This window comes from Mus musculus, chromosome 4, assembly GCF_000001635.26.
Source record: "Mus musculus strain C57BL/6J chromosome 4, GRCm38.p6 C57BL/6J".
Taxonomy (NCBI): Eukaryota; Metazoa; Chordata; class Mammalia; order Rodentia; family Muridae; genus Mus; species Mus musculus.
In genome coordinates this window covers 150,701,248-150,729,010 of record NC_000070.6, presented here as the reverse complement: position 1 = coordinate 150,729,010, position 27,763 = coordinate 150,701,248, and the positions used below count along the sequence as shown (strand labels likewise).

General features: G+C 49.6%; 1 long non-coding RNA gene across 6 annotated transcripts in view; it reads right to left on the bottom strand.

Annotated features, from left to right (window-relative positions):
- Gm36600 overlaps nucleotides 1-23,875 on the bottom strand; it is a 33,995-nt gene extending 10,120 nt beyond the window's left edge. Inside the window, exons 1-4 of one of the 6 annotated variants that reach the window (XR_390969.4) lie at nucleotides 23,060-23,872; nucleotides 7,018-7,288; nucleotides 6,644-6,770; nucleotides 2,503-4,085 (exon numbers count right to left, since the gene is read on the bottom strand). This is a non-coding gene — a long non-coding RNA (predicted gene, 36600). Of the gene's footprint in view, nucleotides 1-2,502; nucleotides 4,086-5,118; nucleotides 5,496-6,643; nucleotides 6,771-7,017; nucleotides 7,289-17,590; nucleotides 17,651-19,259; nucleotides 19,770-23,059 lie in introns of those variants that run through there. The other 5 variants (XR_881599.3, XR_881597.3, XR_881598.3 and 2 more) reach the window with 5 other exon arrangements.
- Nucleotides 23,876-27,763: the final 3,888 nt, after the last annotated feature.

The following is a 27,763-nucleotide window of genomic DNA, read 5'->3' as shown; positions in this document are numbered from 1 at the left end:
TTACTGTACCATCAGCAAGGCACAAGGGAGCCCGCATCCTCAACAAATTCCTATTTTTTATTATGCCAGGGTAGAGATGATTGTGTCAATCACAGTTTCTTCCTCTGAAGATAGGAAAACAGAGATGAGATTATTTAGTAGGTAATATTTTTACTCTCGATGCAACAGTTTATAATATCAGTCCACATCAATGTATATAAACCCTAAATGATTTTTTTTAAAGATAACTCACCGTGTAGCCCAGGCTGGCCTGGAACTCGGGAACACATAGAGATCTGCCTACCTCTGCCTCCTAAGTGCTGGGTTTAAAGGTGTGTGCCACCGTGCATACGTGCATAATTGCTGTAATCTTAATCATCGACAAAGCGGTCTATTGAAAGGTTGTCTGGTGGTCCAAGTGCTTGACCTCCCGACAGATGCTGTACCTGGCCTGCAACCTCTCCTGTTAACCCGACACCACACTGCCAGCCTTGGCCTCCTGGATGTGTCTTTTTGTATATGTGTCCCTTCATTTCTGTGCTACACTAAAATGCTGGATCCCTTCTTGGCTTTTTGGCTAAGATGAAGTATTAAAATATTAAACTCTGTGAGATCTTTGATAAATATTACCAAATGTCTTCTCAGAAAGATTCTCCCAACATATTTCTCCTCTGGATCTATGTCCATAATGGCTTCAAAACATTCTAAACAGGGGCTGGGGAGATGGCTCAGTGGGTAAAGGGCTTACTGCACACACATGAGGACCGGAGTTCAAATCTCCATTACTCATGTTAAAACCAACAACAACAACAACTTGGGTGCAGGTATGTACTTCTGTAACAGCAGCATCCTAGAGCAGATACAGAGCATCTCACTGGCCCACTGGCCAGCCAGGCTAGCTACATAGGTACAGTCCAGATGCAGTAAGAGAGACCCTGTCTCAAAACCACAAAAAAGATGTGAAGAGAAGACATCCATGCCAATCTCTGGCCTCTGAATGTATATGCAAAGGTGTGTGTGTGTGTGTGTGTGTGTGTGTGTGTGTGTGTGTGTTTGTGTGGTATGTGTGGTATGTGTGGTGTGCACATACGCTTGTATACACACATATGTGTACACACAGTACATGCACACACATATACATGCGTGCACACATATATGTTTATACACACATGGAAAGGAATGAATATCCCATTTTAACTCAAATATCTTTGATTACTAATGTAATGAAATGTCTTTCACCTCACCTCAGATATTTTTAAAAGGATTATCTTGCTGGGAGTGTGGCTCAGGGGTGGGATGTCTGACAAACATGTCGTGAAGGCTTGGCTTCCACCCCAGCATCTCCCCCAAAACCCAATAATCATGGTTGTTCTCTAGACTCATTTTATTTTATTTTATTTTATTTATTTATTTATTTATTTATTTATTTATTTATTTATTTATTTATTTATTTTTGTTGGAGAGATTGTTGGGGCAGTGTGTGTGTACTTAGAGACTAGAGTAGAACAGATGCCCCGATCTTTCATTCTCTGCTAAATTCCTCAAGACCGAGTGTCTCACTGAACCTGGTGCTCGATGTTTGATTGGTTGGTTGGTTCGTTGGTTGGTTGGTTGATTGGTTGGTTGGTTGGTTGGTTGATTGGTTGGTTGGTTGGTTGATTGGTTGGTTGGTTGGTTGGAGGTTTCTTTGTTTGTTCGCTGGCCAGCAAGCCCCAGCAATCATTCTGTGTTCCCATCCCCACCTTGCAAGCATCAGGGTTACGTTGTGCGCGGCTGTGCTCGGCAGCTCTTACGTGGGTGCTAGAATCTGAACTCAGATGTTTGTGCTTGGACAGCCAACACTACCACCCAGCGAGCTGTCTCCCCAGGCCCCTTATTTTACTTTTAATACAATTTTCATTTATTTATGTGTGTGTGTGTGTGTGTGTGTGTGTGTGTGTGGTGTGTACAGTGTATATGTATGGGCAGATGTGTGGGCAGATGCGTGCCACAGCACACCAACCTATAGAGGTCAGAGAACAACCCTGGGGAGGCAGATCTCTGCTTCCCCTGTGTGTCCAGAGATGGTCCTCTGGCCTGAGCTGTGAGCTTCTCCCCACCCCCTCTGAGCTTTCTCATTGGCTGACTTCATCTTTACTTTTTAAAGGCAAGGTCTCCCTGTGTGGCCCACAAAAATCAGTTTTGGGAGCTGGAGAAATGGCTCAAGCAGGTATGCATGCTGGCTGCTCTCGCAGGTTCAGTTCCCAGCACCCACATGGCAGCTAACAACCATCTGTAACTCCAATAACCAGCGGCTCTGACGCCCTCTTCTGGCCTCTGTGGGTATTGCATCCATGTAATAAAACTTTATTAATTAATTAAAAATAAATACGTAAATAAAAATATAAAATGTTTGAGAAATTTTTTCCTTCATTAGCAACCTCCACCAAAATATCCTGGTTATATTTTTATGTATCCCTTCCAAAAGTATTGTAGTGTTAGGGTCATCTGACTATATGTTCAGGAACTTACAGAGAGGCTGAGTCTAAGGGAGGTTCCATTACCAGGGACCCCACCTTAATTCTGTTAAATTCCCAAGTAGCTTAGGGCTGTGGCCTCTGAGAGCTCTCTTTATCCCAGGCTTGCCTTGATTAATGTTATCAGATTAGCTTTAGATAAGTCAGCCATCGCTCTTTGTTTGTTTTAAGGGTGCTGGATGTCCTGTCCAGGGCCTTGCCAATGCCATACCTGCACTCTGCCACAGAGGTGAACCCTGTTTGTTTGGTTTTTGAACCCCAAGGGTTTAGTCAGCACTCCTTACTTCTCTGGCAGTGTAGCACCTGACTGCCCTCTCACTCCTAGGTGAGGGAAAAAACTGTCACGTCCTTAGATGTGGATGCCCACGAAGGTGACAGGAGAGGTCAGCTCCTCTAGAGTCGGAGCTGCCGGTGGTTGTGAGACACCTAATATGGGTCCTAGGAACTGTATTCTGGTCCTTTGGATAAGCAGCAAACACTCTTAGGCACTAAGCCAGCTTTCCAGCACCGTCAGAGACTTAATAATCTTAATATTCCTTTGGCAGGCTGTAGAAACCATGGGGGGCGTGGCAACCAGCATATTTCTAAGCAACCACAAGCATGGGTCTCTGCCTTTACTACGTTCTGAGGGTCTGTGGCCCCGCTCGCTTCCTTTGAGACTGCCATCTTTTGTCGCTCTAAGTCTCTGGGCCTCTGGGGCTTGGCGGGGATGGGGGTTTCAAATGGCCTAGAACTGTCCCAGTGACATTTGATTTCTATTTGCTTAGCAAAAAGAGTCCGTGCAGTACATTTAACACCCGCCCCCTCTGTGGTGCACCATGTCCTTAAAGACCACCCACAGAGATATCAAAGACCTTCACGTAGGAGAAGTGGTTTCCCTCACTTGTGCGTGTGGAGTCTGTGAATGTCACCACATAGGGTCACGATAAGACTTCCTGAACACGCAGCCTCTGCCGAGTCTAATCACAGTTTTAAAATGGTGCCTTTCTCACCCCCACATCTACCGATAGTACATCACTGTCCCAAGGCCAAGTGGAACCAGAGAAGAATTTTTGAGTTAGCAGGAAAAGGACAACCCACCCAGACAAGCAGCTCAGAGCAAGGCCCGTTACAGAGGGGTCAGTTGTGCCGTGTGCAGACGGAAGGGCTGGAGTCCCATGTGGAGAACCGAGACTCGCTGTTTGCCGCCTCACCTGAGAAGCAGACACGAGGAAATTGGCGAAAATCCTACCAGGAAGTGTATATCAGAGCCAAACATAATAATAATAAAAATCTAGGCTCGCATTAGTACTGTCTGTGGAGTTGAGTGTTTGGGTAACTGTCCCCCACCAGAGAGGCGCTCTAGCGTGGCCATCTTCTGCGGCCTCCCACACAGCTTTGAAGTTGAAAACTTCAAAGAAATTGAATGCCCAGGTCAAAACCTCCATGAAACCTACGCAGGAAGCAGCGACTCAGAAGACAAGTTCAGCAACAGGGCTGAGTGTTTGCCCGAGCAAACTCTGCTTGGGCAGGCTGCCCGTGTTTGGTGTTGCCTCTCCAAAGGGCGACTTTGGCATTCGTGTGGCATGACATCATTCTCTCTTGTATACTCTGAAATGATGAAATATGAAGAGGGGGAATTCAAGACCCAAGACCTGGCTCTGGGGGCTGGGGGTTGGGGGGACAGCTAGCTGCAACGGCCTTCCTCCTGCGATGACCTCAAGAGGCTTGTGCACCCAGCTCTGCTATGTTAGGAGAGCGTCTCGTCTCAGCTACTAGACTTGTTTTGAAGTGACTAGAAATTAGACCCTTGTGCTGTTTGCTGTGGTGTCAAAGCTACATGTCTTAGGCGAAGCAAAGAGAACGATACCCAAGTGACCCAGCGGTGTGTTTGAAACCTCACTGAGCTCGGTGACATTCACAGACGCCGATGGAGTTGAAAAGGAACGTCTGTCTATGAGATGAGTGAGCATCCAGAAGGCCCGGAGCCCACCTGCTGCCTGTGAGCCATCACAACGGCCATGGCCACCCAAGGAGGCCTCAAACGTTCACTTCATGGCCTCGTGTTCTTGCCTAAGGTCAATGGAAGGTGAACTTGGGGATCTCTTTGGATGAAACTCAACAGTCAGAAATAAGGGGAAAAATGGGGAATTAAGTAGGTATTATTAAACTCTGTGATGTATCCAACCAACGTGGGGAGGGCAGAAACCTGACAGGATTACCACCTCCTTCCAGAAACCCCTGATGAAGCTGGAAGAAAAGGGAAACCCTTATGAAAATTTCAGAAGACCTGGCACACACGCCGAGTCCCAGCTACTCCGGAGGTAGAGACAGGAGGGTCCCTTTAACAGAGAAGTTCAGGGCTAGCCTGGGCAATATAGAAAGATGTTCTGTCTCTGTCTGTCTCTGTCTTTCTCTGTCTGTCTGTCTGTCTGTCTGTCTCTCTCTCTCTCTCTCTCTCTCTCTCACACACACACACACACAGACATACACACAAGAGAAGAGTACACTGGGATACTGTCTCAGTTAGGGTTTCTATTGCTGTGATAAAACACCAAGATCAAAAACAACTTGGGAAGGAAAGGGTTTATTTGGCTTACACATCCATATTACTGTTCATCACTAGAGAAAGTCAGGACAGGAAATACACAGGGCAAGAATCTGGAGGCAGGAGCTGATACAGAGGCTACAGAGGGATGCTGCTTACCCCTTAGAACAATAACTGAGAAGTGATACCACCCATATTGGTCTGGTCCCTCCCCCATCAATCACTAAGAAATGCCTTACAGGCTTCCCTGCAGCCCCATATTATGAAGAACTTTCTCAACTGAGGATCCATCATTCAGATGGCTCTATCCTGTGTCGAGCTGACATAAGACACACTAGTGCAGATACATTCTTGAATAGATTAGCAACGAACCACAGAAAACTCAGGCCAGCCACCAATGCCATACCTGAGCGACAGCAAACTGGGTGATGTGTACCTGGGCAGGATGCCACCGTGGAAGTCCCTTAGGGGAGCTTGGAGTGGAAAAGAAAGGTCACCTGAGTGGACACCATGACAAAGCAGACACTTGAGGGGAAGGGACAGTGAGAACGCCCCTATAGAAGTTTCTGTATGTCTAGATGTGGGGACCCAGGGGAATTGGGCCAGAGAGGGAAAGGAGAGGTGGATTTAGGTCACTGGACCATGGTTAATGGCAGGGGGACCAAGCAATCCTAAATGCAGATTTGGTCTATCAGTTGACAGCATTTGGGGAATAAGAGCTACAGTCCTGCCGGGTGTGGTGGTGCACGCCTTAATCCCAGCACTCGGAAGGCAGAGGCAGGCGGATTTCTGAGTTTGAGGCCAGCCTGGTCTACAGAGTGAGTTCCAGGATAGCCAGGGATACAAAGAGAAACCCTGTCTCGAAAAACAAAACAAAACAAAACAAAACAAAACAAAGCAAAAAAGCTACAGTCCTGAGAACAGAGAGTGATTTCAAAGAAGAGGCAAGAGATCTGGCCCTCCCTCCATGCTCTTCCTGTTCTTCCCTTCCCCCTCCCTCTCTCCCTCCCTCCATCTCTTCCTTCCCCCTCTCTTTCCCTCCTTCCCTTTTCTCTCTCTCTCTCTCTCTCTCTCTCTCTCTCTCTCTCTCTCTCTCCCCCTCTTCTCTCTTCCTCCCTTACTTCCCTCTTTCTCCCCCTTCCCCTCTTTCTCCGCCCTCCTCTCTCTCTTCCTCCCTCCCCTCCCTCCCCTCTATTTCTCTCCCTCCCCCCTCTCCCTCCCTCCCCTCTGTCTTTTCCCTCCCTCTTCTCTCTCACTCCTTCTCTTCCTTCCTTTTTAACCTTCCTCCCTCCTTTCTATCTCTCACCCTCTGTAATTCTCTGTCCCATATAGATATGGGACAGAGAATATATATATATATATATATATATATATATATATATATATATATATATATATTCATGTTTTGTCTTGAGCAGGGTCATTCTACCTAGTCCTGGCTGACCTAGAACATACCATGTACACTAGTCCTGCCTGTCGGGGCACCTTCTAGTAGGCCAGGCTTCTTGACCATCATGGAGTGAACCACTTTACTCTGCCATTGTACTGAAAACTCTTGAACTCTGAAGCACAGTGGGTCTCCCCCTCATTGCCACAGCAGCACAGTCGTGGATACACTCACCTTTCAGCTCATCTGTCTCAGCCCCGTCGGCTCTGATGCGCATGCGCACCGAGACGCACACCGCGTCTTAAGTGTTTTGGATGGTAGAGGCCAAGCAGCCCCGTGGGTATTTGCTGGGCACTCAGACCTAGGACCAAACAGAATGTCATAGTCTAATGCAGGGTAAGTACTGAGTTTCACCAGCTTTCCAACACCACCCCCACCCCCTTACACACACACACACACACACACACACACACACACACACACACACCGCCTAAACCATCCCCTAAGACTTCCCCGTCGTCCCCTGCTGTAAGCCCCGCCCAGGGCTGCAGGAGGCCTTGGCGCACAGGCTTCTTTCCACCTGGCTCTGAGGAACTAACTGGTCTTACCTCCAAAGGCTTCTCTGCTCACTTCCTGCCTGTCGGCCTGGAACATCTCATCCCAGCTCTTTCCACCAACATGACCGCTTCTCCTTCAGCATCCTGCCACCTTTCTTATTGGCTGAATGTGAGAGGGACCAGGGACACAGGGTGTCATCCCACAGCTGGGGCTGACAGCCTGGGCTCTGCAGATCAGGGCTGGTTTCCAGTCAGCTGTGTTATCTTAGGCGACTTTGCCCAGTTTGTTCGGTTTTGGTGACTGCCCACTCACTGGAGATTTCTGAGGAGTAAACAGGCGTGTTATGAGAGTTAAATGAGTGTGTATGCAAATATATGTAAATGATGTCTGTGTAAACAAGTTCGTGTATGCAAATGAGTCATGTATGCAAATAAGATGACATATGTAAATGAGTCCCTGTGTGTAAATGAGTCTGTGTGTGCAAGTGAGCTGGCATATATAAATGAGTCCACATATGTAAATGAGTCCGTGTATGTAAATGATTCCACGTATGTATGTATGTATGCATGTATGTAAATACATCAGTATATGAGAAGCACTCAAGGCTGTGCCTGGTGCATTGTAAATAAATAAACAAATGCGGGTTCCTTGCCTCTTCTAGTCTGTTCTCCTCTCAACTTTGCTTCTCTCCCAACCTTCTTCCTCCTCCTCCTTCTTTTGTGGTTTCTGTCATCTGTGTCACCTTTGTCCCTGTCATCTAGCTCTATATGTGGTACATACTCAGGAGACCTCAGTGGGTGGCCTGGGAGGTTCTCTGGTCGTGGAGCACAGGAAAGGGATGATGAAGCCAACAGTGTTTGGTCTCCCGGGAACCTTCCAGGTCTCCATCCGATGGAAAAGCCCAGGAGACCCAAGAGACCTGTGTCTGACCCAGGGGCAAGGGCTTGAAACATGAGTAGTGATACACACTAAGCTGATTCCATGTGTAACATGTGTATGTGCATATGTGTGAACATGTGCACATGTGTGAGTGTGCATTGTGTGTACATGTGTATGCTTGTGTTCAAGTATGTCTATATGTGTGTGTGTGTGCGTGCATGTATGTGCACACGCAAGTGTGGATGTGTGCATGTGTGTATGAATCCACATCACTGGGGGAAAGGACCTTCCAGATTGATCCTAGTTACTAGGTACACTAGGTACAGGCCATTACCTTCTTTATCATCAATATCATCACCATCATCACTACTATCTCCACTCAAATCATCACCATCAATAGGATCACCATCTCTATCTCTATCACCATCACCACCACCAGCACCATCATCACCATCTCCATCACCACCACCATCATCACCAGCCCCGGTGTCCATGCTCACTCTGCGAAAGGCTCTCTGTGATACACTTTGCAGTCACTTCTCCTTCACCCGACGTGTGCAAGGCTGATTTGTGGAGAACAAAACCTAGGCCTGAGGAGCCTTGAGCTCCCAGGAAGTTAGAGGTAGAAAGGAAGTTGCCCAGAGAGCCGGGGATGGTTTGCAGAATAGGTGGGACAATATATTTCTAGGAAGAAAATGGCAGGTGATGGACCAGCATGAATGGGACAGTCCCAAAGAGCTGCATCTATACCTCTAGGGGCCTCCTAGGATATGTGATCAGATGCCTGGGGTCACACTGAGGAGGCCAAGTGTCAGAGGCTCGGATGTAAAGAGAGCCTGGCTGCCAGGAGACCTCCCAGGAGCGAGTCCTGCCCTCAGTCAACTAGGAATGGCCATGAGCCAGGTAGGGGGTCCCAGGCACAGAACCTTTGGACAGCCTGCCTGAGAGAGGAGGGAGGAGAGAGGTAGCCACGGAGAGTCCAGGAGAACAGGCCACGCAAGCAGGACCCACCTGTGACTAGAGGTCCGGGAGGTCAGCCGGGGGCCCTAGCCAACAGCTTTGCTCTGGTGTCCATTTCCAGAGCCGAAGGAATAAGAGAAAGGGGGACATGGCAAGAGCCCAGCGAGCATTTAACACCCGGGGAACAAAACAAACCGTGTCTGTTCCCATCTGTCACCAGACCTGATCTTGCCTGTGTTATTAGAGGAACAGGGATTGCGGTGAAACGCCCCTCTCTCTGCCCTGGGTGAGTTGCTGGCTTTAGGGGACTTATGCTGCCCCCTAGAAGCTTCATTTCGACCTAGCTCATGTGCCCTCCAAACACTGTGTGACAGGCATCGCTGACTTGAGCAAAACAGTGTCCAGAGAGAGATGCAAGGACTGGGAGAGGCCCCGGAGCTTGGGTGGAGGGCAGGTCTGAGGTCCTGCTTCGGAAGGCATCTGAAGTGCCTGCCCCCAGCCTCCAGGCAGCGCTCCTCCCCCAGGGGGGATTTTGGAAGTTCTGGGGCTCCAGTCGAGGCCCCACCCTGGAGGGAGACCGTCGTTCCCACCCCTACCCCCACCTTGGAGGGGGACCACAGTTGTTGCCTCCCCCCACCCCCACCACCACCACCACCACCACTGTACCTTCCTTTTCCTGGGGTTTCAGTTACCCGTGGTCAACCTCAGTTTAGAAACATTATCTGGAAACTTCCAAAAGTAAGCAGTTCCTAGGTTGAGCTGCGCTCTGCTTGTCCTGCCAGCCTGGGCCTCTGTCTCCTGTGGGTCCCACAACCTCAGCCCCTGGGCAGCCATCTTGGTCGCTCCTACTTTAAGACCCCATCATGACCCCAAAGCTCCAGGGTAGTGATGGCACCGATCCACTGTGCCGTTAATCTGCTTAAAACTTAAACACTGAAGGTGAAAAGCTGAAAATCCCCCCCACTGAAGGAGGAAAAGGAAAAACCGAAAATCAACCACCACCACCAAAGGCAGAAGTGGCGCGCGCCTTTAATCTCGGCGCTCAAAAAGCCGAGGCAGGTGGATCTCTGCGAGTGCGAGACCAACCTTGAGTTCCAGGGCTGCAGAGTGAGGCTCTCTCTCAAAAACATTAAAAGTTAGAAAGAAAAACAGAATACGCACTGACGGCTAAGATAATCAGGACAAAACAAGGAAACCGTGAGAAAGAACTCGGGGCTAATTAGGCAGGTCCCTTCACACCACAAAAGCCGTGGTCACAGTGTGAGATAAAGGCTTAGGAGGATAGGAAAGGCACATGTGTGGGGGCCACACATAGGATTGGGAGATAGATCAGTGGGTAAGAGTGCTGGCGATCAGGTTAAAAATCCCTACATGGAGCCAGCTAATGGTGGCGCACGCCTTTAATCCCAGAACTTGGGAGGCAGAGGCAGGCAGATTTCTGAGTTTGAGGCCAGTCTGGTCTACAGAGTGAGTTCCAGAACAGCCAGGACTACACAGAGAAACCCTGTCTCAAAAAAACAAAACAAACAAACAAAAAATCCCTACATGGCAACTTGTGTCTGTAACCCAGCAGAGGAGGGTGGAGGAAGGTAGACTGCGGGACCTTGCTGGTCTCACGGAGACAGCAAGCTTCCATTGAGAGGCCCCAAGTACATGCACACACACGAATGTACGAATGCACCCAGGCATGCACGTGCACACACACACACACATAGGTACACGAGTGCACACACAGGTATATACTCACACACACACACACGCATGCACACACGCATACACGAATACACCCAGGCATGCACAAGCACATACACACTCACACATACTCTCACATACACACAGGTACACGAGTGCACACACAGGTATACACTCACATGCACGTGTGTGTGCATGCACACAGGTTCACACATGCACTTGTACACGGGCGTGGGCGTGCACACATACACACACATACACGGTCTCACAGGCACGCATGCGCACACTTGTCCGTTCACATGCACATGTGTGAGCTCACACACACAGTTGGTAAGTAGGATTTGGTGCCATCTGCAGTTCCAAGCACACTATCAGTGTCTTGAAAGGCACCCCCTGCCCCCGAGGGAAGAGGGTGGCTATAATTGGACTGCTCCTCAGTGTGGACGAAGTGTCTCATCCAAAGTGCCAGAGGGCAACTTAGCAGACTGTTCTGTGTCCCCACGCAGTGGGGGCTGGAGGAGGACTCTCCAGGGTTAGAGAGGGAGCCCTGCTGCACACAGCATGCTTATGCAGAAGACCCAAGAAGGGCAGGGGCTGCAGACACCCCCAAGTCCTTGTTCAAATGGAGTCCTCCTGATCCAGCAGGCCCACTGCCACAGCCATGATCCGTACTACAAACTGAGGAAGCAGTAGCCTGCTGCCAGGTACAGAAGACAGACTCTGCTTCTGATCCACGCCTGGCTGAGCAGCTAGAGACTGAAACTGCTGCCCACCTCGCCCTGAAGAAATCAAAGCCTGCTCACTTTCAATTCGTAAACTCCTCGTTCCTGCCCCTAAGAAGGTTCCCTGTGGTCCAGCCCTGAAGCATCTGCCACAGTCACCCATAGTTGAAGTGCTTCACGGTTCGAGTTGTTTTAAGCAGGAGTCATCAGGAAGGGAAGCAACCTGCTCCATCTTTACAGAGACGCCCGGGTTCCTCCCATCACACACCAGCTGCACACGAGGATGCCAGGAAAGTCGGGAAAGGGATTCACGAGTCGTGATTCTACTACACCTGACGCCAGGAAGGCTCTGTAAACAGGAGCCTGACGCATGTGGCTGCCCCACTGGCCCACTCCCTGGGTGCATGGTGATTATAGGCACGTATTAAGGGTGATGAGGTCATGGCTGCAGGGCCCTTGTGACCGTCACCTTTGTGTAGGTGCAGTGACTTTTCCTGGCTCTAAAGAGGAAAATGATGTGCTAGGCAGAAGAAAGAAAGTCACGTTGCTAATGGGAGCAGAAAACCTAGGACTTCTGCCTTTCCTAAGAGGCCTCTGACTTCAGCCTGCACCTAGGTTTGCTGGGGGAAGCCTTGCTGAATGGCTGCTGCAGGAGACTGCCACTCTTTGAATTATCTTTTTTTTTTTTTAAGATTTTTGTTTATTTATTATATGTAAGTACATTGTAGCTGTCTTCAGAAACTTTTTCTTCTCTCTCCAGCCCCACTTGCTCCCTCCTAAAGATTTATTTATTTATTATATGTAAGTACACTGTAGCTGCCTTTAGACACCCTAGAAGAGGGCATCGGATCCCATTACAGATGGTTGTGAACCACCATGTGGTTGCTGGGATTTGAACTCAGGACCTTTGGAAGAGCAGTCAGTGCTCTTAACCACTGAGCCATCTCTCCAGCCTGAGACTGCCACTCTTGAATCCAATTCTGTCCTGATTATTTACATCAAGACTTTTTTTTTTTTTTTTTTTTTGGACACTGGGCTCCTGGCAGTCAGGACCTGTGTGAGGAAGTTGTGAGGGGGTGGATTTTGGCAGGAACAGAACAAAGAATCTTCTCAAAGAATCTTCTTCCTTCATAAAGTGGAGGCCCTGACTCAAAAGACAGTGTCGCCCCATCCCCATGAGGGAGCCAGGGCCTCTTCAGTAGAGCTCTCTGCCCAGTGCTGGCAGACATGTGTACAGTCTGGAGATGACCTTTGAATACCAGGCCCTTTTATGTGAGCATGATTACCACTCATTTGTTTTATTTGTGTGTGTGTGTGTGTGTGTGTGTGTGTGTGTGTGTGCGCACATGTATGGGGAACCAGAGATCAAGCTTGAGTGTTGCTTCTCTGAAGCCATTCACCTTGTCTTTAGAGATGGTCTCTCACTGAATGTTAGTGCTCCTCAAGTCTACCACGGGACCTGGTCAGGACCTGGCTATGGGCCTCTACTTCCTCAGCACTAATTTTGCATGCATGCCCAGCACTGCACCAGCCGTGTGTGTGTGTGTGTGTGTGTGTGTGTGTGTGTGTGTGTGCATGTGGGTGTACATGTGTGTCTGTGTGTGGGCCTGTGTATGCACATGTGTGTGCACATATGTGCCTATGTGTGTATGCAGGCATGTGTGTCCAAGTGACTGTCTATAGAGGCCACTGGGTATCAGGGTCCTGCTTTACTGCTCTCCACCTTAGGATTAGAGTAAGGGTCAGGGTCAGCGTTAGGGACAGGCTCTCAGTGAGCCTGGAGCTAAGCTGATTGTCCACATGTCCCAGCAATCCTCCTGCCTCCAGACCTCACAGTGCTGGGGTTACAGGCATGCACAGCCACACCTGGGTTTTTACATGGTGGTGGGATCTGAACTCAAGTCCTCAGGTGTGTACAGCGAGCCCTTTTACCCACTGAGTCCTTATTGACTCAATGTGCAAAATAGCTCAGAACCAGAAAAAGCAAGCTGAGCTGGGTGGTGATGGTGAATGCCTTTACTCCCAGCAACTGGGAGGCAGAGGCAGGCAGATACCTGAGTTCGAGGCCAGCCTGGACTACAGAGCGAGTTCCAAGACAGCCTGGGCTACACAGAGAAACCCTAACGTGAGAGAGAAAGGGAGAGAGAGAGGGGTGGGGTGGAGAAGAGGAGAGGAAAGGAAAGGAGAGGAAAGGAGGGGAGGGGAGGGGAGGGGAGGGGAGGGGAGGGGAGGGGAGGGGAGGGGAGGGGAGGGGAGGGGAGGGAAGGGAAGGGAAGGGAAGGGAAGGGAAGGGAAGGGAAGGGAAGGGAAGGGAAGCCAGGCTCCAAGCCCTCTGCCCCAGCTTCTGGATGAAGATCTTCTCCACCTGTGGTGTGCCTGAGGTCTGGTCATGATTAATCTGAGATCACAGGAAGGAAGGCCACAGGTGACCAACTGCCCTGTGCTAAAACAGGGTTGAAAGGCTTGACTGCCCATGCAGAGGTCTGCTGGAGGTAGGGATGGACTAGACCCAGACTCAAGCCACCACAGGCCACAGCATACAGAGGTCACCTGAGGCTCCAGGGTGCTTAGCTCTTTACTTCCGGTGCTGGACTAGGGGCAAGTGACCAGGAGACCTGAGAGCCTGCATCTCCAGGCTCTGCATCCTGTTAGCTATGTCCCCAGGTGCTGTTGCTCTGAGAGAGAACTGGCTGTTTGCCTTGCTTCTTCTAGAGGGCAAGTCCCTGCGGTGAAGCCTCTGCCCTGGTCATCTGTGTAGGACGGTGATGACTTCCGTTGGAGATGCTGCCTACGGGAAGCCAAGAAAGGAAGCCCAGGGGCCTGGACTTAGCGCCCCCTCCCTGGACTTACCACCCCCTCTTACTACACTAATACTTCCAAACACACTCTTATTTTTCTTTTTCTTAAGATTTTTGTTTATTTGTCTCTGTTTTTTGAGACAACCCTGTCTCTGTGTAGCCCTGACTGTCCTGGAACTCACTGTATAAACCAGGCTGGCCTTGAACTCAGAGATGTTCTTGCCTCTGCCTCCTGAGAGCTGGGATTAAAGGTGTGTGCCACAATTCCCAGCTTATATTATACTTTTTAATCATTATTATAGGGCAAACTCCTACATAGATAAACAACTGGAATTGGCCAGGACAGATGATGGCCTGGAGATTGCTTTTGTAGAGGACTCAAGTTAGGTTCCCAGTACCCACACCAAACAGTTCATAACTGCCTCTAACTACAGCTCCAGGGGATCTAACACCCTTTCCTGGCTTCTGTGTGTGTGTGCGCACACACATAACTTAAAACAAATAAAAATTCTGTTAACTGAAGGAGCCTCAGGCAGGTCCCTCAGCTGCACACTCCAGAAGGAATCAACTCCATCTCCTCAGGCAATGGCAGCTCTTCCCTTCCAGTGACACACTGAGAAACTGAGGCTCTTGACCCCATATAGATGTGTGTGTGTGTGTGTGTGTGTGTGTGTGTGTGTGTGTGTGTGGTGTTTTAGTTTGGGTTTTTGGTTTGGTTTGGTTTGTATGACTTTTTGAAACAGGGTCTCATGTAGCCCAGGCTGGCCTCAAATTTACTATGTAGCTGATGATGATGGCGTGAACATCTGCTCTTCCTGCCTCTACCTCCCAATTGTGCCACCTTGCCTTGTTCTTGTGGTGCTGGACATGGAACCACAGACATTATGCATGTTAGACAAGCACTTTACCAACTGAGCGGCCCTACCTTCAGCCCTGCATCTTGGTTTTTACTAAAGAAGTGTTTTGTTTGTTTGTTTGCTTGCTTGTTTTCTGAGGTATGGTCTCACAATATAGCCCAGGCTGGCCTAGATCTCACAGTGACCTGCCTGCTTCTGCCTCCCAAGTGCTGGGATTGAAGGTGTGCTCCACCAGGCACATCCTAAAAAGGCTTTTAAGGAAAAAAAGAAGAAAATGTAAAAGCAGACAGCATCATACAGCTAAGTGTGTTCTATATCCAGGGTCAGGTGGAGTAGACCCAGGAGGTTTCCACAAGAGCATGAAGTGGCCAAGGGTGCCTGGCTGCAGCCGGCTCAAGCTATCTGCGTCTTCAGCCCAGGGTCTGAGTCAGAAAACCGAGCACTGCTCAGTCCTAGAACAGGACTATGAAATGAGAAACTTCTAGAACCTTCCCCATGATGCCTTGAGTAACTGTAAAGTATGCTGATTAATTACCAAGGGACAGAAGAAGATGTGTGTGTAATAGAATAAAAAATACTTTCTGTGGTGGGCTAGGAGGAACCTAGGCCACTGCCTCGTGGGTCAGCCCTGCAGAGGGAAGTTCCTGTCTGGTCCATTTCCTGACACTTCCACCCACTGAAGCTCCAGATGCGATTGCTGAGACCCTGAGAGTAGATTGTAATCAGGCCATGGCCTGCAGGCTGAGATTAACAAGCTCAAGGCTTCCCCGGGCCAGCAATTTTAACCGAGAACAGAACAATTAATTAGCTAGAATAGAGTATTTCTCAAACCTCGTCCAGGCTTCTGTTTCTATGGTAATAGTTCTATAAAATGAGTTCAAATAATTATTATGATTCTGCACTTGGGAAAACTGGTGAACAGAGAGTTCCCACCCACTTTTGGAACTGGGCCGATACAGGAAAAGTGGGAGAAACTGGATGTGAATATGTCCACGTCCCTCTTGACAAGCCCTGGGATATTTGCCTTAAACAGAATGTTCTTGTGACAGACGTCACAGAAGACGTCTGTCCCGGAGGATCCACTCTTGCTGTGAAATTACAGAAAACTCCCGAGGCCCAAACAGGGCTGCTCTGGAGCCTTCTGTCTTCCTGCTCCCTCCCAAGATACCCGAGCTGCCGCCAAAGTTTTCCGAGTATAGGAGGGAACAGCCAGACTTTTGTATCTGCAGGATCCCTGTTTGCAGAGTCGAAAATATCTGAAGACCTCTACAAAACAGCTCCCACAGCTATGGCTCTGGGAACGTTTCGAGAAAGATCACAAGAGCCAGAGGATCAGGGAGTTTGCTGTGAGTCCAAGTCACTTAGCAGTGTCAGAAGCTACACCCATAAAGTCTCACCAACACATCAGCCTAAGCATGTGCTGTACAAGAGCAACAGTAGACACACCAAGATGGCTATAGAAACCCATGAGGCTGGGCTGGAGAGATGGCTCAGTGGTTAAGAGCACCGATTGCTCTTCCAAAGGTCCTGAGTTCAAATCCCAGCAACCACATGGTGGCTCACAACCATATGTAATGAGATCTGACGTCCTCTTCTGGTGCATCTTGTACTTAAATATAATAATAAATAAATCTTTAAAAAAAAAAAAGAAACCCATGAGGCCTCAACCCCACACAGAAAACTAAGAAATGCGGAGGCTGGGAGAAAGAGTCTTGTCCACGGACAGGCACACCAATCGGTCATGTAACAACAATTAAGGAAAAAAAAAGAGGCCATGAATATGAAAGCAAACAAGGGGTCTATGGAAGGCTTTGGAGTGGGGAGAGGGAAGGGGGGAATGGTGTAATTACATTATGATCTCAACAATAAGAGAAAAACAATATTTGGAGGAAAATAAAACCATATGTTATATGAATACACTGTGGCTGTCTTCAGACGCACCAGAAGAGGGCATGGGATCCCATTACAGATGGTTGTGAGCCACCATGTGGTTTCTGGGAATTGAACTCAGAACCTCTGGAAGAGCAGTCATTGTTTTTAACCGCTGAGCCATCTCTCCAGCCCCACCCCCTAAGATTCTAATTGCCAAGGATTACGCCGTCGCTCAGGTGTTCTAAGTACCCAGCAATGACTGATAGCCCATGGCGGGCAGGGAGATTCTACACAAGTATTACCTTCAACATGAAGGACTTGGGCTCTGGAGGAATTAAGTGTCTGTATGGGTCCCCAGCTTGTTATAGGCAAATATCTGAGTCTGTGAGGTGCCCTGTTGGAACGGCCCAGGGGCATGCGTTGGAAAGCAGGTTCTTCTGCCCACAGGAATGATTGATTAGGCCAGGCCCATGAGATTTGAAGTATAAACAGAAACCACTCATTATGAAAGGCAAAAATAAGTAAATAGAGATAAAACACTCCTGAGAATAGCATGGCCTAATGAGCTGAAGGAAGAACAGTATGTACTCCAAAAGCCATGGGCCAAGAACCATAGGACCCAAGATGTCTACAAGGTGCCAGCATCTCCCATGTTTGTAGGTGGCAGACTTTTTTGGAGCATGCTCTGTTTGTTGTGAGGCCCAGGCAAGGAAGAGCATCCAGTTTTTCCCCTGCCAACTGAGCTTCTTTGTCATGATAATCTTGATGTAGCTACATCCAACATCTTGTACCAGGACCAATCACCTGAGCCTCCCCAAGTGGCAATGGAATGATCGTTGCTACCTGAATTCACAGTCTTGAAAATGGTGGGGGGCTGGTGAGATGGCTCAGTGGGTAAGAGCACCCGACTGGCTCACAACCATCTGTAACAAGATCTGACGCCCTCTTCTGGAGTGTCTGAAGACAGCTATAAAATCTTTAAAAAAAAGAAAAAAGAAAAAAGAAAGAAAAAGAAAGAAAAGAAAATGGTGAGAACCAAAAGTCACGGAAGTTGACCTTCCTCCACCTGCTGAGTGCCAGGATTACAGGATTGTGCCATCACACCTGGATCATGTGATGCTGGAATGGAACCCACGGCTTCCCTCTTGCCAGCCAAGCACTCCACCTGGCAAGCCAAGCCCCCAGCCCTGCATTGACTTGAGCCTGGGGAGACAAGTCACTGGGTACGAGTCATTGCTATGCCATCGTGAGGCAGAGTTCAAATCCCCAGAGCACACATGGCTGCACACATCTGTAATCCCATCACCTTGTGGCCCAGAGACAGAGGGATTGCAGCACAGCAGACCCCTTTGGTCTCCTCATGCTCCTGGGTGGATAAATGTGCAGCGTGGAAAAAAAAAAAAAAAAAAAAAAGTCGGGCGGTTGTGGCGCACACCTTTAATCCCAGCACTCGGGAGGCAGAGGCAGGCGGATTTCTGAGTTCGAGGCCAGCCTGGTCTACAGAGTGAGTTCCAGGACATCCAGGATTATACAGAGAAACCCTGCCTCAAAAAACCAAAATGAAATAAAATAAAATGTGCAGTGTGCACACACAGACACACACAGACATGCACACACACACACAGACATGCACACACACACAGACATAACACAAAGACATACACAGACACCCACAGACACACACACAAAGACATACACAGACACACACACACACACACACACACACACACAGTAAAGAAGAGCCAACTGGAGACCTAGTTCGGTTGAGAGGGATGCCCTAGATTGCACGAGGTCCTTAGTACCATGCTGTATGGGCTGGGGAGGTCCCATTCCACGGTTTCCAACAGCCATTAACTCTCAAACACTTTTTGCCACCTGAGCAAGCTCCCCCAGGCCAGTCTTGGGAAACAGGAGGGTATGTGCTGTACGGGGCACCAGGGCTGCACAAGTAGAGATGAACCTTGGGGAGTGTCAGGAGTTTTAGAACTTGAAAAGATTTTGAGACTCCTTCACACTGCCCCATCTCTTTTGTAGGGAAAGAAGTCAAGACACAGAACAGGTGACATCTGCGGTCTGTCAACCGCAGGACTCCCCTCCACACCCACTGGCCCTGGAGGGCGCAGGATCTTTGCTGTAATCCTCCTGTACCATGAGAGGTCACCATGAGAGGGAGGGAGGGAGGGAGGGCTGAGGCTGAGCCAGCCCCATGGCTCCCCAACGCAGTGCCTCAAGAAAGGCCAGATTCCTTGTCCCAAACAGGACAAAGGCCTGCCTGCCTTCCTCCAGGGTCTTTATTGAGCTGTCACAACCTTTCCTCTTTGCTAGTTAACTGGGTGTGCTCCCTCCGGAGACACAGGAGACTAAGCGTGCCTTTCTGAGAGTTCTCCCTCCCCTCCCCCCACCCCCAGCTCTGTCCTGTGACTCTGCTCAGGGTGGATATGCCCAACCCTGACTCTTCTAGCCCTACCTCCCAACTTGGCACAAGTTCCATTGTCCCAGAGACTTGACTTACCAGCCAGAACCCGAGGGAATATTGTTAAAAGGTTGAAGCTTAAGATAATCACAGAACCATAGCCTAGTGGGGCCCTTCAAGGGCCAGGCGCTGTGTGTCTGCTCTGGCTGCAGGCCGGAAGCCAGGCCGGGGGCAAGCAGCTGCCTGGACCCTGGCAATGTTCTAGAAGTGACAGAGGAACAGGTTCTGAGGACTCAGTAGACCGTGTCAGCCTTGGCTCCCTGCAGCCTTGGGTTTCAGCCTTCTAAAGGGGGGGGCGGGGCAGCCAGTTCATCTATCATGAGCCCTGACTGGGAGAAGAACTTGAGGTGTACTTTATCATGGCTCCTACCCGATTCCCCTCTCCTCCGTTCCTCTTCTTTTCCTCCTTCTCTCTGCCTCTCCTCACCCCCTCTCTCTTTTGCCTGGTTCTAGGAACAGAACCCGCTTCACGCACATTAGGTCAGAATTCTACTACCAAACCCTGATCCAGTTTCTCCACCCAACCCCTTAGTGTGTGTGTGTGTGTGTGTGTGTGTGTGTGTGTGAGAGAGAGAGAGAGAGAGAGAGAGAGAGAGAGAGAGAGAGAGAGAGAGTATAAGCATGCTGTTATATGCTCAAGCACTTGGGTGTGTGTAGAGGCAGGGTAAACCCGGACCATCATTCCTCAGGATGAAGTTTTATTGAATCAAGAGTCCTTCAGTGGGATCCTGGGCCTGTAGATTATGCGAATCTGGACTCCCTCTGACTCTGTTTTCCCAATTTAGGGATGGCAAGCACACACCACCATGCGTTCTAAGGACAGAACTCAATTCCTTAAAATTGTGTGGCAAGAACTTTATTGACTGAGCCATCATGACCCAGCCCCTGAACCAGTTTCTTGAAGGCACCAGTTCCTCCTTGGCACAGAGTGTGGCCACAAGACCCTGAGGCTTTTGTGCAGTTGATGCAGGTTCTCCTCAGACACTCACTCCCCCTGGGTCTGTGGATCCTCGCTGTGCCTCTCACCCCGGCTCTTTACTTACTTCTGATGCTGCTGATAGATTTAGCCCCTAGAGATAGCACACAGCAAGACTCCAGCAGTGAGCAGGTGGAGCCCACTGGTGGAGGTACTACATAGTACCAACTGTCCTCCATGGAAGGACCTTGGAGTTTGTTGAATATCTTGGTGTTGAAGCGCTTTGATCCTGGTCACAGCTCTGTAGACAGAGCCTGTCGATTTGCCCAGTCTTTAGAGGCAAAGGCTGAGCCCAGAGGTGCTCCTGGCCTGGCTAGCTAGATCCCTGAGCCCCAGATACTCTACATGCTAGGAGCCCTGCACCCTTGCCCCCAGGCCTGTGGTGGTGTGAGGAGCACTCGTCAGGGCGGCTGCCACACCGACAGGGCACTGAGTCACAGGGCAGAGATGGCTTTCCATGATAGCAAGTTGGCAGATGTGGAGATACAGTCTCAGGACCTGGCGCTATGGCGCCCGCCTGCCTCCTTCCTGGCTGCTTGACACTGGTTAATTTGTGCTTGGAACGTGTCAGCGACTCTTCAGGGCCCCGGTTGGCACTCCCTGACCTTTTGTGGATGGACTTGGGGAATTGGGGTTTTACTTCCAGGTGGGTAAATGCATATTTGGAAATAAGTGTGTGGAAAGGAAGCACCCACAGACTGGCAGTATGTGAGGCCAGAGAACAATGACCACTGACAGCCTGCAGGAGGGACCCTCTGGGGATGCGTGCAGAAGTGGCTGGGAAGAGGCCTTCACACTGAGGGTTGGAGACTGGGCCACGGCTCATTAGCTGGATGGACGGGTGCCCAGAGGTGGGTGGAAAAGAGCAGGTGCCTCCTCTGAGGCGCATCATTAAACCCCTGCAGAGTTTGTGCTTGGCTTTCAGGGACGGTTGCCAAATTCTTGCCCTTGAAATAATGCTCCCAGGTCTTCCTGTTTGGAGAACGCCAGGGAAGCTGTGTGAAGGAAGGGCCGAGAAGAAATGAAAAGTGAGAGTAAAGTCCGAAGGCCTGAGGAGAACAGAGGTGACGGCAGAAACGCCACAAGTAAGGGTATTTGTTTGAAGCAAATAACCGGAGCCACGGCCAAGGTCATGTAGTACAGCCAGCAACAAGAATCCTCGGCCAACATCTGGACGGCTGGGGATTCATGAGCAAGCCAGAGGGCCTTACCCAGCTCGAAGAGAACCATACCAGGCTGAGTAGGTCAGCTGAGTTCTGCACCCACAAAAATCCACAGTCACCCAGGCAAGGACCACAATGTTAGCTACCAGTATCCACAGGACTTTCCATCTGCCCGCCCCCATCAGCAGGCTTCAGGGCTGAGCTGTGGAAAGCCAAAGGACTCTGACTCACTCGCTGGTCTCTTCTCCAGCCTCGTCACAGTTCTGGGAATGTGAGGTACATTTTGAGCAATGGGACATTCCTGAGCCAGGGCTAGTAGCAGTGATAAGTCCACCGCCCACTTCCCCTCTAGTTGTACAGCCTCAATCCAGGGACATTGCTGAACAAATATGCCTGAAGCTCACACTCCCTAGGGAAGAAACCCAGCACAGTACAACGTCCTGCCACAGAGCAGGCACGGGACGGGTACAGCTGCTGTCCCCTTGACTTTCCACAGATAGCAAAGATGTCTCTCCACCCAGGCACGTGGCATTCAAGACACGACTATTTCATAACACACTCACAGGGTATCTAGGAACACATCTGTCCTGGGGGGTAGACATTGGTGGGTTTGGGGGACATTTGAAGTCACAGACAAGTGACTGTATAGACCTTTGATCTGTGGGTAAACGTTTGTACATCTGAATCCCAGGAAAACATTATTTATTAACAGGACAGTGAACAGGCTAGATGGGCAAGCTTGTGGGGGGCACTGGAGCAGCGGAGGACGAAGAGGACAGGGTTAGGGGCGTGGACCTCACCGGGGGAGCCATCATGGTGGGGATGAGACTTCACAGAGTGTAGTGACAGACAACCATGGGGAGGAGGGTTGTGCTCAGGGCACTGAATGCCAGGCACGAGGGAGAACCAGACCCAGGAGAGACAGCTCAGGCAAAAGCCTTTCAGAGAACACTGAGACCAGACTGAAGCAGAGCTTGGGCTCAGCAGGGGGAGATGATGCAGTGGAGGTTCCGGCACACAGGTAGCCAGACCCTGTGACTAGATCCACAGGTGCTGCGAGAGCTGTGGCAGGGATAACCCTGCACAGAGAGTGATATTACCAAAGTGCCACCGCAGGGTCATCTCGATGGCACTTTGAACTTTGCCCTTGAAAGGACTGGTGTTTGGGAGCAGTCAGGAGATTCCATCACCGCTGCCAACAGGCTAGACCAGAGTGGTGCGGTGACTCCCGTGCCAGCTTCCCTCCAGAGAGCCCCTTGACTGCAACCATGCTGAATTCTCACCCTAAGTGGCATGCTGCTATTGCCCCATCTTACAGGTGCAGAGACTGAGGCTTGGAGAGAGGAGGCCAGCACTCACTATGATGCTGTGTGCAAGTGGCTGGGCCAGGATTCAAACGGAATCACTCACTGGTGCCCGCCACGCGCCCTCAGCTGGGGCATGGTTAACTAGATTGGATTGAGATGTCCTAGTCATTTCTACCAAGGAGCCTCAGAGGACAGGTAGGCTGGTGAGGAAGGAGGCAGTGTAACTGGGTTGGGTGGACCAGATGACCTTGTTACAATCCAGCCGATAGGTGACTATGTGTGACCAGAGTGTGACCAGCCCAGGGGCCATGTGAAAGACAGATTGATTTCTGACTTGGTAGAAGGCAAAGAGGTTTATAGAGACTATAGGAATCTTTATGATGTTTGTCATACCTCAGACATCCTGTGACAGCCTGTGACGCATCCTTCCTTCATCTTCCGTGTGTAGGTGAGAAAACAGAAGCTTAAAGATAGCAAGCTCCCTCTTGAGCCCGTGAGATAGATGGTCAGTGGGTAAGATCGATTGCCACTAAGTGGTGACCTAAGTTCTGTCACCAGGACCCACATGGCGGTAGGAGAGAACCAACTCTTGAGAGCTGTCCTCTGACCCCCACACATGTGTCACGGGCACCTTCCCCCAAATAAATGTAATTAAAAGACATTTTTTAAAAAAAAAAAACAAAGAGATCTTAACTTAAGCTTTTGTTTAAAGTCACAGCCCACGGGAGAAAAAAGACTCTGAGACCTGGGGCTGAAATGTCACCCACAGGTATATCTGGTAGATTAACGTAAGAGTGATTGTACTGGGAGAATAATAGCCCAGTCAAAGATAAGGAGTTAAAATAAAGTTTGACTCAGCCACACAGTGAAGTATGACGTGGCTACAGAGGCTGTGGTGCTGGGGTCTGAATATCCCTCCAAATGCACTTGACCAGTGTAACAGAACCGAGAGATGGGGTCTTCAAGAAATTAAGTCGCCTTCACCTGGATATGTACACCAGAGCTGGCAGTGCCCTCTTCCCCTCCCACTCCTCTTCAGACAGGCAGACCCCAGCCCACTCACCTGGATCCTCCATATTAACTTGTTACAACACCATCCACCCTGAGTGTTCCACCACGGCCCTCCTTCCCTCTCCCGACGCACATGTAAATGTGCCTTTAAATACCATTGACTCAACCTTCCTCTCTGACCTGCAGCTATAGCCTTTAGTCAGAGTTCCTCACGTCCCTCTCAGGTCCTGTCACGACCAACACCCCACCTCCCTCCCTGCATTTTGGCACGTCTTCACTGCCATCATCCGCGGCTCCCCACCTGCTAGATAAAGCCTAGCTTCTCTCAAATACCACAGACAGTGAAGCAAAAAGATTCGGGTAGGCACAAGTACAAACTTGAGAGTGTGTGTGTGTGTGTGTGTGTGTGTGTGTGTGTGTGTTCAAATGATTATTCCATTATCATTTGAATTATTTCCCTGGGATACATTCCCAAGACTGGAATTCAGGGGTGAGGAGCCATCAGTGACAGAACGCTCCCAGACATCAGAAGTCGAGTGTGTGTGCCCCGCCCACTTCTCCAACACTAGCGGTTTAAGGATGCTAGGGAAGAATTTCATTTTGTGCTTTGCCTCTGTTGCCTTATGTCTCTCCTTGTAAGATTGTTAACATCGCTTATCAGAGCACCCCGCCCCCAGCTTCTCTGTGTTTTTTTACTTTGTTTCCATTTTGCAGGTATGTAGTATCACAGGGTATAGACAGACAGCTTTTCACCAACTGGCAGGCATTTTGCCAATCTTTTTTTTTTTTTTTAATTTTGTATTTTTTGGTTTTTCGAGACAGGGTTTCTCTGTGTAGCCCTGGCTGTCCTGGAACTAGCTCTGTAGAGCAGGCTGGCCTCAAACTCAGAGATTCCCCCTTTTCTGTCTCTCTCTTGCTCTCTCTGTCTTTCTGTCTATGTCTCTGTCTCTCTCTGTCTCTCTCTCTCTCTGTCTCTCTGTCTCTGTCTGTCTGTCTGTCTGTCTCTCTCTCTCTCTCTCTTGCCCTGGCTGTCCTGGAACTCTCTATGTAGACCAGGCTGGCCTTGAACTTACTGAATTCCCCCTTCTCTGTCTCTCTTTCTCTGTCTCTCTCTATCTCTAGCTGTCATGGAACTCTTCTATGTAGACAATGCTGGCCTTGAATTCACTGAGATCCACCCACCTCTGCCTCCCGAGCACTGGGGTTAAAGAGGGGCATCAGCACCAAACAGCATGGACGCGCTCTTCAGTGCCCTCATCAACCTCTCTTCTCTCTCCAAGGCTGTGTCCTCTTGTCCCTGCTTCACTACAAAACAAGCAAACCCATGCACACCCTTATCCCGCGTTCTCTTGGGCTCTGCGCAGTAAAGACTCCTGAAAGTAACCTCGCCTGCCATGTCCTCTGTGTACGCTTTGACTGAGTCAGTAAGTCTCTCAGCATCCGAGTCTCCCTTGTCTGCTCCTGGACAGGTCAGAACCTTCTCTTTTGTGTGTCCTCTGAGCACTGGGCAGCTCCCCTCTGAAGGGGTCCTTTCTGTTATATTGTATCTATTTCTCTTCCTATCCCTTCAAAGAGACTGACATTTTTGGAGGTGGGTCAGTCTCCAGGACTCTGCGGTGATTACTGCCTCAACGGTAATAAGAGCCACCAGGGGTATAATCTACAAAGGCAGGATAAATCTCTGCCTTAAAGGATCTAGAGGGCCATACTGAAGAGCAGTGCATTCTGGGAAGAGGTCCTGGGCTACAGTTCTCTTCAGAGAATGTGGTGAGTAATTATTAAGTCACAGGAGAAACATGTCTGGCCAGGCCTGTTGCCTCTCCTTCTGACACCTTCTCCTAGCCAAAGCCTCTAGCAGGTCTGGAGACCATTCAAACATCCCGTTACCACATTTCCAATGCTTCTTTTGCAATGGTACAAGACTCACTTTCCACACAGCAGGTAGGAAAGTGTTCTAACACCGTAAATACAATTGCATCAAGGTTCAGTTCATAGCTCACGAGCTTTGCTCATGACACAGTACACCTTCTTCATTAGAACAGAGCCCACCCACGCGCTGGTGGTCCTCAGCTGTCTGGTCCTTGCATGCTTCTCACAATCTTGACCTGGCCATATGGTTGCTGTTAGGATCCTCCGGTGCTCCAGGCTTGTCCCCGGGCCGATCCCTCTTCCCCAAAATCTGTTCATGGCTGTCCTGTCTTTTGAGTTCCTGTCTCCATTCACTCCCAGTTTTAGAGGAAGACTTCCCTAACCCAGCCTTGAACATGTGGTCCTGCCCCCAAGCCTGCTGAGTCTGGGACTGTAGACAAGTGCCACCAAGCACACAGCACTCACGTTCAGTTTTGCTTCCTCCTCTTCTTGTCTGTTTCTGAGTTGTTTTCTCAGCAAGAAGGATCTTAAAGCAATAAATTAGTCTACATACAAGAAAATTCAGGCTGGAAAGATGGCTCAGTCGCCAAGAGCACTGACTGCTCTTCCAGAGGTCCTGAGTTCAATTCCCAGCAACCACATGGTGGCTCAATACCATCTGTAATGGGATCCGATGCCCTCTTCTGGTGTGTCTGAAGACAACTATAGTGTACTCATAGAAATAAAATAAATAAATAAATCTTAAAAAAAAGAAAAAGAAAAAGAAACAGAGGGAGGGAGAGAGGGGGATGGGGGAAGAAGGAAGGAAGAAAAGTTGGGTTATGATGTCAAGGTTCTCACCTTGTACATTGGAATTCGGTATTGATTTAATACCTTTCTGTTAAGTTCAGGTCACTAAAGGTCTGGCTGGGTCCTGGTCACTTAAGAAGCTAGGACCTGGACAAGCTAGGTCCTGGACAGGCTAATGAGCAGCGAGGAGAGACGGCTAATGAGAAGCATAGAAAGGGAATCCGTTCCGTGTGGCCACACTGGGAGGAGGAGCAAAGGGGACCAGTCCCCAGGCCCGCTGTCTCTGTGCCAGTCCATCCTGCAAGGTGTTCTGACAAGTTCCTCATCATCTTGTACCAGGAATCAGCCTCTTCCTTCTACCAGGGTGGGATGCTTGGGAGTTGCTCGGGGGCCCTTATCTCAGTAGTCGACAGTCAAAGGGAGAGACGTGAGCGCCGTCTTTAGAGTGTCCTCATTCCTGCCTGGAGGGTTAGACCTGTGTATGCTTCCTCAGCAAGTCTGCCAGTGATGTAGGTGACTTCTCTGCTACAGGTCTCTATATAGTATTGAAGGCGACACAGCAAAAATCCTTTAAAAATATTGATGGGAATCAGAGTGATCCCCCCCCCCCAAATATGCCACCTGAACAAAGGGACTGTTTTGAGCTACTGTGAATAAAACAACATGAGAAAAGTGCCCAGGCCTTCTGCCACCGCCTGTGTACACACTCCCCTATCCCCAGCCATCGGAGGGGAGACCAGCTTTCCCTCCAGCCATGCACTTGATCTGGGTCTGCACCAGACAGCCTCCTGTCCATTTTCCTTCCACACCCGCTTCTCTTAGACCTCTCACCTCCCTGTAACTTCTACCCTTGGTTAGAGTGATACATAAGCCAACTCCTGCACACACTAAGTTTAACTACTTCTTTGAGTCTTTTTCTTGTCAGTGGAAGTCTCTGAGCACTTACAAATGAAAGTGATGATAGCAAATAAAACTTGTGTGCTGTTCCTCTTTTGCCATTCTGTCTTGAGAGCGTCTTGTCAGTCAGGCACAAGCTCGGGTCATCTAGGAAGAGAAAACCTCAACTGAGGAGCCCCTCCAGCGGATTGGCCTGTAGTCAAGTTTGTGGGACATTCTCTTCATCGAGGGTGTGGGAGGGCACAGCCCACTAGGGGCAGTGTCATCCCTGAGAAGGTGGCCCTGGGTTCTATAAGGAATCAGACTGTGTAAGCCATGAGGAGCAAGCTAGGGTCTCTGCTTCAGGGTCCTGCCTCAACCTCCCTCGATGGACTGTGACACGGAATGCGTAAGCTAAATAAACCCGTTCCCTTCCAAGTTGCTTTTTGGTCATGGTCTAGCAAACTAAGACACTTGAATACCCCAGCTATAGCACATCCGAGAATAGAAGATTTGCCCTCCTATTCACACATAAGATGAACTCTCACGCTC